Below are 11,964 nucleotides of genomic sequence, written 5' to 3'. Positions count from 1 at the left end.
TTGCTGTCAGATTTGGCATTCTGCAAAAAGGGATGCGTTTAGTAATGAGTCATAGCTCTTCTGTGTTCAACCTTCAGGTTCCCCACCCCACCTTTCCCTATCCTCCTCTGTAAGTGTGTGTGTGTGTGGGTATGAGTTTGTGTGTATATGTGTGTATGTGTTTATTCTCCACAGGCTTGTTCTAAGTATGTAATCCACTTTCAAATGTTTAGAACACATTGAGTTTTGAGTGATGTTGATTGTATTCCTAGCTTTTCATGAATAATAATACATTTTATATATGTATATAATTTTCATATTATACTGATTTATATAAGGAAGTTGTATTTGTTGAATCAAATGTATTTTATGTCTCTTTTCCGAAATGGTCTTCAATGAATACAGTATACTTACTTCCTGTATTACTGGTAAGGTACAGTATGTTTTTTTTAAATGTCATTCTTATTGACTGTAGCATTTGCTTAAATACAAATAAATGGTTTATTCTTATAGACCAAATACATCTAAACCATTGTTTCTGACTTGATTATTAGTTTTTATGCATACTTTTATGTTGTTGGTGAGAAAGTGAATGTGAATTCTGTCAACATTCTAAATCCCGTTTCCTGCATTTTTTTACACTGATCACTAAAAATATCATAACTTTTGAAAGGTTAATGATATTCCAATACAGTTTTTTGTGTTAAATAGCCCACAACTTGCTGAACATTTCATACACTCTATATTTTTCTCTATCTTGTAGAGAAATATGATGAAAATTCATTTTTATGTGAATGAAATTAAATTTTGACAAATTCCGGATATACATTTGGAGAGGATTTTCAAATACTGTTCATTACTATATCAACATTACCATATGTATTTTACATAATTTCATAGAACTGATCCTTCTGATTACAATGGTATGTATATCCCATTGATGGTATGTATTATACTCAAGAAATAAGGTTTTTTGTGTGAGGAGGTCATCCAGCACCAAAAATGGAATGTTCGGCACTAATAATAAAAAAGTAAACCTAATTTTTAAAAAAAGGGCACTAATCATTTCAGAGGTTTTCGATGGATTGACCGTAGGTCGGAAAAGTGGAAAAAAGATTAGCTTCAAGGCTAAAACTTTGTTTTGTTTTAGCATGACTGTTTTTGAAGATGATCATGTAGGCTATGGTAGCTTCAACATTAACTCGACTTGGTGAGGATGATATTAATAATAATACATAAATAAATGTTTAACTTTGATGACTTTGAAGGCGAAGGAAGTGTAAGAATAATTTCTGTGTATCTATCATATGAGTTACAAGATTCAGTTCGATGGCTAACGTCACGAAGTTAGGTGTGAGTCTGCGCAGTACTGGGGGGACCAACTGAAAAATCGTTCTATTTGACTCAGTGCCCTCCCATTGAAAACGACGGAGTCTGTTCGTCCATTTCTTTTACTGTCTATGGTTTTCACATACAGAGCAACACTGGCTTCATTGGCTGTGCTCGAGTGTTCTCGTCGCTACTCTTTCATCGTATCGCGTATTAGCGCCTCTACTGGAGTGGTAGTATAATTAGTCAAACTATGATGAGCCTGTATGGTTCTGGGCCTCATAACCGTGGCTGCCAAACGAGTCAAACAGTTCGCTAGGTTCTCCAGGCCTCGTAACCGTGGCTGCCACACGAGTCAAACAGTTCGCTAGGTTCTCGGCAAGTTCCAGTAATCAACCGATCACATAAGCTTTTCTAGTGCAAACTAGATGATTATGTTCATGGACATTTTATCGATAGGAAAGTATTATATCACATACCTACAAATACACATAGGCCTAATGTTATCTTAGTAGTTACGTTAAATAAATGCTTAGAAGTGAATGACAGGCTGCAGGCTGTCACGAGGAGACTGAATGAGACCGAATGTAACCGTGCAACCGCTGTACCCTTTATCGTGTCTTGGTTCTCGGCAAGTTTGATTCATACCTTGTTAGTGCATCGTAGCCTAGATGATTTGTTCATGGCAATTCACACATTATCGATGGGTAAGTATCTTTATATTAGCCTACACGTCATATTATCTTAAAGTCATAAAGTTAAATGTTAGAAAAGGGAATGTTGCTGGCTTCATAGTAGCCTCACGAAGACCGTGTCAGGCTGAACAAGACCGTAACCGAGGGTGAGTCTAATGTTATTAAACGGTCTAGGTTCTCGACAAGTTAGTTGGCCAAGCCTTATTCTAGTATCGTAGATGATTGTGTTCATGGCAATTCACACATTATTGATGGGGAAGTAGCCTACATCACATAGGCTACAAATACACGTTATCTGGGTAGTTATAAAGTTAAATGTTAGAGAAGTTAATGTTGCTGGCTTCGTTTGTCATGAAGAGACCGCGCATCAGGCTACTTACTGAACGAGACCGTAACCGATGTATAGGCTATGAGTCTATGTAATCAAAACGGTTGTCTAGGTTCGCGGCAAGTTATTAACCATGCCTTGTTTTTAGTGCATCGTACCCACACAGCAGTAGACTCCTAGGCGGATCCGCCTTCAAGTCGCCAAACCCGCGTGACTGTCGCATTCGTTTTGGTGCCGCACAGAGGATCAGCTCCGCCTCCAGGCGGCTCCGTAAATTCTACTGTCAAACAGCGGGTCCTGAGTGGACCCATGTCGGATCCGCGGGCGCGGACGCGCCTGTACTGTAACGGTTGAACATGACTGTACACCAAGAGCCGAGAAGAGTCATACTAGTGGATATTTTCTTTGCTGGGACACGGTTGCGCTGAACCCTCTCGAGTAAGTGATATTTATTAATATATTGCGACATTCACAATAGCTAAACATTGGCCTTTGTGGTTTTATACTTAAAACTTACTTATCATGTTTATTGATTATAATGACGTTGTTTGATATTAGGACTAACGTTAACGTTAGTGCAGACGTTTGTAATTTTGAGCAACAGGCTAAGTTAACGTTATTGTTAGCTGTGATGCTCATATGAGTCTGTAGCCTATTTGATTTAAAATGGGTTAGCAATTTCGGCAGAATATGTTATGGTAGTGTGATTTAAAAAACACACATTGTTATTTAACGTTAGTCTGGTCTTGTCTGTTTTAATGTGTTGCTGTTGTCCATAGTCCATAGTGCTACTATGCTAGCGGCATACAGCTGCTAGCTAGCATGCTGCTAGGCGCAATTGCATAAGTTATTGCTAATGTCTATTATACATATATATGTTTGAGATCGATCACGTTTGCGATGCAATCCTTGATTAAGCTGAAACATTGGCACTGGTATTTCAGTCAATGAAGTCAGTGAAGCACTCGTCTGCTATGAAAGCTACCTAGCTACAACTTTAGCATGTTGACTCACTGATAATGGTTTAGCCCTAGCTTCTAGCTAGCTGTGCATTAACGTTTGCATTTTGCCAAGTTTGGTCTCATACGTAACTTAACTTTAGTGTCCTTCTGCCATCTTCGTAATGAAAGCCTCGGCATTTTAATCACTGTTTAAGTTGGTTCAGACAACTAATGGGTATTGGCGTCTGTTTGTGATTTATTATGCTAACGTAACTTAACTGTATGGAACTTGGTCCCCATCTTCTATTTTGTTTGTTCTGCAGCGTCAACTTTTATCGGCTGGATTTTACCATCTAACGTTACGATTGCCTCTGTTGGGTTCGCTTGATGAAGATACTTTCTGGGTTGTTAAAATGTAATGTGAACACATTCCCGTAGCATTCCAAAATAGACCAGAGATGCTTGTACTATATGTATATTTGGAAATTTTGGGATTGCAATAACCATAATGATATGGTTATTTAACAGCCATCGTTTCGGGGACTCTGATGAGAGTGAAGAAGAGCCAGTAAATGGTGACTTTGCATCTCTGAGGTACCTTCCAACTCGCCTGGTATATCAGTTGAAGCCTCAAACCTAAGCCAATTGCACTGGCAAAGTAAGTAATAATCTCTTAACATTGAAATAACTAAATCATAATATTAATATTAGAGATATGGTTAACATTCTTAGTGCTAAAGACAGCTCCACCATCTTGCCGAGTGCCAGGCAGCAGAGTCACTACCCCTCAACCTGGAGAAAAATGTTAAGGTAAAGACTGATCTCTGAAATAAAATTGAATACAGTGGCCCCATCTATATTAACACAGCAGTAGTCACTCTATTTCAAATCAACAGATTGCATCTGCATTACCATCTCAGATTTTCTCCATACTTCATACATTACATAAATCTCAGCCAAATATTTTGTCAGTTAAAACATCTGCATTCATGCAATATTGCCTGAAAAGTTCATTCATTATTATCAGATTGTATTGAAACACATTGATTTCAATGTCAATCCATTCATGGAGTTGATATAGATAGTGCATACCAAAATGTTGAAACATACAAATTCATGTCCAGTATGACCAGAGATTTGTTTTTGTTTGCCATTGTTTGGCCCTGTAGCTCTCAGCCTACCATGGTTAACAGATCACAACCATTTCTCTCCCTTAGCACCTCACCATTAGGCAGGACCGCAACACTCTTCACCACCTCAACTCCCTGCACCTGCACCCGCATTTAACATACGGAGAGTTACTCAAGGTAGGGACTGATCTCTGAAATATTAGTGAATAGAAAGGCCCCATGTGTATTATCAATGATGACTACCATTTAATACATTTTTTCCCCCTCTCGCACACCGCCCACCTCACTATGGCCAGGAATGGCAGTCCCTCCTCAACTCCCTCCACCCCCACACCAGCCCTCAACGTGCAGCGAACAGAGGAGCTTTGTAAGTCATGTTTCTTTTTAAATTTAATCTCCTTAATACCTATCTCATATGTTGTATTGTGTAAGCATACTTGGCTTTGGATGCTACATACCATAAACATAAACATATCTGTCTGTTTGATTACAGGTGCTGTGAGGAAAAACATGGTGACACGGTCAGCCACGGACGCTGAGGTCACCAAGCACGCAATTAGGTGTTTCAACTGGCGGTGGATCGGGCAACGAGGAGACGTGTTCCGCCTCCATCCACACAAATGGAGTAATAGGAGAAATAAGCATTAAACAATCTTTTTATTGAACTTCTTGTCATTCACCAGTTATTCATTTTCTGATATTTTAGATGTGCATAGCACAGCATTTCATTGAAGTTGTAGCCTATTAGATAAAATATTTCATGTCTGCACTGACCTAGGCTGATAAAGCACTAAATTAGGTTTTGACCTCAAAATTCATGTAGAGTAGCCTAGGCAACGTAGGCTACTTAACAAAAACAGAATAGCTTATAACCTGTAACTTTCCATAAATGTCCATTTTATATTTCCATTGAGTAGTGATCACGTTTGTACAGTAAATTGATGTCTTGACTTAAACCTTTTCTGTTAGGTTTATTGACAGTATTGTTAAGTTAAAAATACGAGGCGATGCTAATCGTAGGCCTATCTTGCTGTAGTAGCCTAGGCTAGGCCTAGTGATAGTTTTACTTTTATCCTATAGTTTATCCTATTTAATCCTACAGCAAGAACAGAAGGAATTTTGAAAATGAGATAAACGGGTCCGAAACGGACCCGGGCCAGATGAGCCTTTATGAGTCCGTTGCGGGTCCGCGGCGGATGTATGTATCAATTTGCGGGACCCGCCGCGGAGGTAAGGTTTTAATCGCGGATGCGGGGCGGATGCAGCGCGGAGCCACGGCGGGTCCGCGATCCGCCTTCGTAGCGGATCCGTTCCTGAGAGCATCTGGACTCCGATACGGGTCCGTTTCGCGGGTCCGTTCCGGAGGACGTCATACATCCACGGCGGATCCGCCGCGGAGTCCTTTTGCTGTGTGGGTAGATGCTTGTGTTCATGGCCATTCACATATCGATAGGGAAGTTCATCACATAGCCTACAAATACACGTCATGTTATCTTTGTAGTTATAAAGTTAAATGTTAGAGAGGTGAATGTTGCTGGCTTCATAGGTTCATGAAGTGACCGCGCGCCAGGCTACTGAAGGAGACCGTAACCGAGGGTATGAGTCTAATCAAACGGGTGTTATCGCAAGTTTGAGTTATCAACCGATCGCAGAAACTATTTATTTCTCGTGCATCTTAGGTGATTGTGTAGCCTACATGGAGGTTCATAGGCTACATTACCGATGAATATAAAATACAAATACACGTCATGTTATCTCGGTAGTTATGTTAAATTAAATGTTTGTTGGTAGGTAGGCTGTCACGAGGAGACTGCACAGGTTAGAGACCGTAACCGTGCTAATGCATGAGTAATCAAACGGGTGTCTAGGTTCTCGGTAAGTTGAGTTATCAACTGATCCCAAAAGCCTTTGTTTCGTGCATCTTGGAATTGTTCATGGAAATTCATATCCTAAATTACAAAGGGGGGAATATTATGACATAGGCTATGTTATCTTGGTAGTTAAGTTATATGTTAGAAGTAAATAGGCTATTGGTAGGTAGGCTCACGAGGAGACCGCACACAGTTGACTACTGAACAAGACCGAATGTAACCGTGGGCCGTGCTACCGAGGTGAAGTTAGTTTGATATTTGATATTCGGATATTCGACAGATATTCAAAAAAAAAAAATTATGCTGCCGGTTTCACCCCGTGTTTGCAGACAATGTACAAACAGATGACCTGTCTACTTGCTCCCAGCCGACCATAGGGACCGTCTAAAAAGTAACTTCTGAATTACCTTCATAGTCTTTTTTGTCAATAGCTTTGACATCATGTGACCTAGTGACTCCAAACCAATTCAAAATAGTTATCCTATATGGGACTCATCAGACACACTTCTTTTTATAGTCACTGTATGCACACTGTATTTTATATGAATATTTTAAAGATAATACATTATTTATCATAAGAAACGGTCTCCTTTTTTTCAATACCTCCCAAGCCATGCGACCTAGTGACTCTAAACCAATGCAGAATAGTTATCCTATATGGGACTCATCGGGCACACCTCTTTTTATGGTCACTGTATGCACACTGTATTTTTTATGAATATTTTAAAGAAAATACATTATTTCATATAAGAAACAGTCTTCTATTTTTCAATACCTCCCAGGTCATGTGACCTAGTGACTCCAAACCAATTCAAAATAGTTATCCTATATGGGACTCATCAGACACATCTCTTTTTATGGTCACTGTATGCACACTGTATTTTATATGAATATTTTAAATATAATACATTATTTATCATAAGAAACGGTCTCCTTTTATTCAATACCTCCCAAGCCATGCGACCTAGTGACTCCAAACCAATGCAGAATAGTTATCCTATATGGGACTCATCGGGCACACCTCTTTTTATGGTCACTGTATGCACACTGTATTTTTTATGAATATTTTAAAGAAAATACATTATTTCATATAAGAAACAGTCTCCTTTTTTTCAATACCTCCCAGGTCATGTGACCTAGTGACTCCAAACCAATGCAGAATAATTATCCTATATAGGACTCATCGGGCACACCTCTTTTTATAGTCACTGTATGCACACTATATTTTATATGAATATTTTAAAGAAAATACATTATTTCATATAAGAAACAGTCTCCTTTTTTTCAATACCTCCCAAGTCATGTGACCTAGTGACTCCAAACCAATGCAGAATTGTTATCCTATATGGGACTCATCAGGCACACCTCTTTTTATGATCACTGTATGCACACTGTATTTTATATGAATATTTTAAAGATAATACATTATTTCATATAAGAAACAGTCTCCTTTTTTTCAATACCTCCCAGGTCATGTGACCTAGTGACTCCAAACCAATGCAGAATTGTTATCCTATATGGGACTCATCAGGCACACCTCTTTTTATGGTCACTGTATGCACACTGTATTTTATATGAATATTTTGTGAAAAAAATACATTATTTCCTATATGAATGGTCCTCTTTTTTCAATACCTCCCAAGTCATGTGACCTAGTGACTCCAAACCAATGCAGAATAGTTATCCTATATGGGACTCATCGGGCACACCTCTTTTTATAGTCACTGTATGCACACTGTATTTTATATGAATATTTTAAAGATAATACATTATTTACCATAAGAAACGGTCTCCTTTTTTTCAATACCTCCCAAGCCATGCGACCTAGTGAATCCAAACCAATGCAGAATAGTTATCCTATATGGGACTCATCAGGCACACCTCTTTTTATGGTCACTGTATGCACACTGTATTTTATATGAATATTTTGTAAAAAAAATACATTATTTCCTATATGAATGGTCCTCTTTTTTCAATACCTCCCAAGTCATGTGACCTAGTGACTCCAAACCAATGCAGAATAGTTATCCTATATGGGACTCATCGGGCACACCTCTTTTTATGGTCACTGTATGCACACTGTATTTTATATGAATATTTTGTAAAAAAAATACATTATTTCCTATATGAATGGTTCTCTTTTTTCAATACCTCCCAAGTCATGTGACCTAGTGACTCCAAACCAATGCAGAATAGTTATCCTATATGGGACTCATCGGGCACACCTCTTTTTATTGTCACTGTATGCACACTGTATTTTATATGAATATTTTAAAGAAAATACATTATTTACCATAAGAAACGGTCTCCTTTTTTTCAATACCTCCCAAGCCATGCGACCTAGTGACTCCAAACCAATGCAGAATAGTTATCCTATATGGGACTCATCAGACACACCTCTTTTTATAGCAACTGTATGCACACTGTATTTTATATGACTTATTTTAATAAAATACATTATTTCATATAAGAAACAGACTTCTTTTTTTCAATACCTCCCAAGCCATGTGACCTAGGGACTCCAAACCAATGCAGAATAGTTATCCTATGTGGGACTAATAAGACACACCTCTTCTTATAGTCTCTGTATGCACACTGTATTTTATATTAATATTTTTAAGAAAATACATTATTTGCCATCATGAATGGTCTCCTTTTTTCAATACCTCGCAAGCTTTTTTCTCGCTAGACATCACAGATCAACATAGAACTGTTCTGCTATGTGATAATAATCAGACACATGTCAATGTGAAATAATATTTTGCATGAACTATTATATTTAATTTTTTTTAAAGAATCATATTTATTTCCTATGGAAAACAGCTTTTTGCTCAATAGCTGCCATATAAGGGGTCCTAGACAACACAGATCAATACAGAACTGTTCTGCTATGGGGTACTTATCAGACACACCTCAATATGAAAAATGATTTGGCATCTACTATTATATGGAAGGTATTGAGAAAACACAGTTTCCATAGGAAACAAATGGGTACTATAAAATAGTACGTGCAAAAATTATATTAATTTGAGGTGTGTCTGATTAGTCCCATAAAGGATATTCTGCATTGGTTTGGTGTCCCTACGTCACTTCCCTTGGGGGGGGGGGGGTATTGAAAAAGGAGACCATTCCTTATAGGAAACGATGTATTTTCTTTAAAATATTAATATAAAATAGTGTGCTTTCAATGGTTATAGGAAGAGGTGTGTCTGATGAGTCCCATATAGGGTAACTATTCTGCATTGGTTTGGAGTCACTAGGTCACATGGCTTGGGAGGTATTGAAAAAAAGGAGACCATTCCTCATGGGAAATAATGTATTTTCTTTAAAATATTCATATAAAATACAGTGTGCATACAGTGACCATAAAAAGAGGTGTGCCCGATGGGTCCCATATAGGATAACTATTCTGCATTGGTTTGGAGTCACTAGGTCACATGACTTGGGAGGTATTGAAAAAAGAGGACCATTCATATAGGAAATAATGTATTTTTTTACCAAATATTCATATAAAATACAGTGTGCATACAGTGACCATAAAAAGAGGTGTGCCCGATGAGTCCCATATAGGATAACTATTCTGCATTGGTTTGGAGTCACTAGGTCACATGACTTGGGAGCTATTGAAAAAAGAGGACCATTCATATAGGAAATAACGTATTTTTTTACAAAATATTCATATAAAATACAGTGTGCATACAGTGACCATAAAAAGAGGTGTGTCTGATGAGTCCCATATAGGATAACTATTCTGCATTGGTTTGGAGACACTAGGTCACATGGCTTAGGAGGTATTGAAAAAAAGGAGACCATTCCTTATGGGAAATAATGTATTTTCTTTAAAATATTCATATAAAATACAGTGTGCATACAGTGACCATAAAAAGAGGTGTGCCCGATGAGTCCCCATATAGGATAACTATTCTGCATTGGTTTGGAGTCACTAGGTCACATGACCTGGGAGGTATTGAAAAAAAGGAGACTGTTTCTTATATGAAATAATGTATTTTCTTTAAAATATTAATATAAAATACAGTGTGCATACAGTGACTATAAAAAGAGGTGTGTCTGATGAGTCCCATATAGGATAACAATTCTGCATTGGTTTGGAGTCACTAGGTCACATGACCTGGGAGGTATTGAAAAAAAGAAGACTGTTTCTTATATGAAATAATGTATTTTCTTTAAAATATTCATAAAAAATACAGTGTACATACAGTGACCATAAAAAGAGGTGTGCCCGATGAGTCCCATATAGGATAACTATTCTGCATTGGTTTGGAGTCACTAGGTCGCATGGCTTGGGAGGTATTGAAAAAAAGGAGACCGTTTCTTATGGTAAATAATGTATTTTTTTTACAAAATATTCATATAAAATACAGTGTGCATACAGTGATCATAAAAAGAGGTGTGCCCGATGAGTCCCATATAGGATAACAATTCTGCATTGGTTTGGAGTCACTAGGTCACATGACCTGGGAGGTATTGAAAAAAAGGAGACTGTTTCTTATATGAAATAAAGTATTTCCTTTAAAATATTAATGTAAAATACAGTGTGCATACAGTGACCATAAAAAGAGGTGTGCCCGATGAGTCCCATATAGGATAACTATTCTGCATTGGTTTGGAGTCACTAGTTCACATGACTTGGGAGGTATTGAAAAAAGAGGACCATTCATATAGGATATAATGTATTTTTTTACTAAATATTCATATAAAATACAGTGTGCATACAGACTATCAAAAAAGGGGTGTGTCTGATGAGTCCCATATAGGATAAATATTCTGCATTGGTTTGGAGTCACTAGGTCACATGATGTCAAAGCTATTGACAAAAAAGACTATGAAGGTAATTCAGAAGGTACTTTTTAGACTGTCCCTAAGGTCGGCTGGGAGCAAGTAGACAGGTCATCTGTTTGTACATTGTCTGCAAACACGGGGTGAAACTGGCCGCATACCTTTTTTTTTGAAAATCTGTCGAATATCCGAATATCAAATATCAAACTAACTTCACCTCGGTGGCCGTGCTTGAGTCTAGTGTCGGTCAATATGAGTGTGTATGTCAGCTAATTTCAGAGACATGGAGAGCATGACATTTGCAGCTTGAGGCTACATGTCTTGGAGCGACTATGGCGGGGGACTACACGCCCCCCCCCCCCCCCCCCCCGGGCGCACGAACCGGTGACCGAATCTATTAACTCGGTAGGCCAACCATCGACCGTCCGGTTGAACCGACTTGCGTAAAAGAGTCGGTTGTCCCATCACTGTTTGGAACACCGAAGCCATGACGTAGCGTTGTCAAGGCAGCATTTTCACTGGATCTAAACAAATCAATCTAACCATTGAAATCACCATAGCGGATAGCCCAGAGACCTGGCATAGATCGTGTAGCAAGTCAAATTATTTTTCAATATTGGGCTTTGAAAATAAGGGATATATTTCTTCAGTAATAGAGCATTTTGTGACATTTATAGGGAAACCGAGAGGAAGTTATATTGGAAATAAGAGTTGTCGGGAATTTAAAACACTAAAAAAAGATTCGGGGCTTTTGAAAAAAGATTCTGGGCTTAAGCCCCCTAAGCCACCCCCTAGCTCCGCCACTGGTGAAAACTGCGCACAGCTGTGTCTTCACGATGCAACACCAACAAAGTTCTTTATAACTGACCAACCCGGAGAATTCACTGGCAGTCT

General features: G+C 38.3%; 2 long non-coding RNA genes across 5 annotated transcripts in view; both read left to right on the top strand.

The window, feature by feature from the left end:
• The first annotated feature begins 836 nt into the window (after positions 1-836).
• The window catches only part of LOC143127738 (uncharacterized), a 37,199-nt gene continuing 26,071 nt past the window's right edge, over positions 837-11,964 (top strand). Inside the window, exon 1 of the long non-coding RNA XR_012987698.1 lies at positions 837-2,015. This is a non-coding gene — a long non-coding RNA (uncharacterized LOC143127738). The remainder of the gene's footprint in view (positions 2,016-11,964) is intronic.
• LOC143127737 (uncharacterized) lies at positions 2,578-5,067 on the top strand. Of its 4 annotated transcripts, none has more exons than XR_012987694.1 (7): positions 2,578-2,769; positions 3,596-3,687; positions 3,801-3,930; positions 4,017-4,082; positions 4,490-4,579; positions 4,699-4,769; positions 4,896-5,067. It is a non-coding gene; the product is annotated as an uncharacterized LOC143127737 (long non-coding RNA). The 4 variants fall into 4 exon arrangements; XR_012987696.1 differs by having other exon boundaries at positions 4,013-4,082; XR_012987695.1 differs by lacking the exon at positions 2,578-2,769 and adding an exon at positions 2,808-3,029.

The sequence above is a fragment of the Alosa pseudoharengus genome, unplaced genomic scaffold (genome assembly GCF_046254945.1).
Source record: "Alosa pseudoharengus isolate Yale_2024_CS ecotype anadromous, Long Island Sound unplaced genomic scaffold, YU_APseudo_1.1 YU_APseudo_1.1_scf_17, whole genome shotgun sequence".
In the NCBI taxonomy this organism is placed as follows: domain Eukaryota; kingdom Metazoa; phylum Chordata; class Actinopteri; order Clupeiformes; family Clupeidae; genus Alosa; species Alosa pseudoharengus.
The sequence above is the reverse complement of the archived record's forward strand: the minus strand, read 5'-3'. Positions and strand labels throughout refer to the sequence as shown.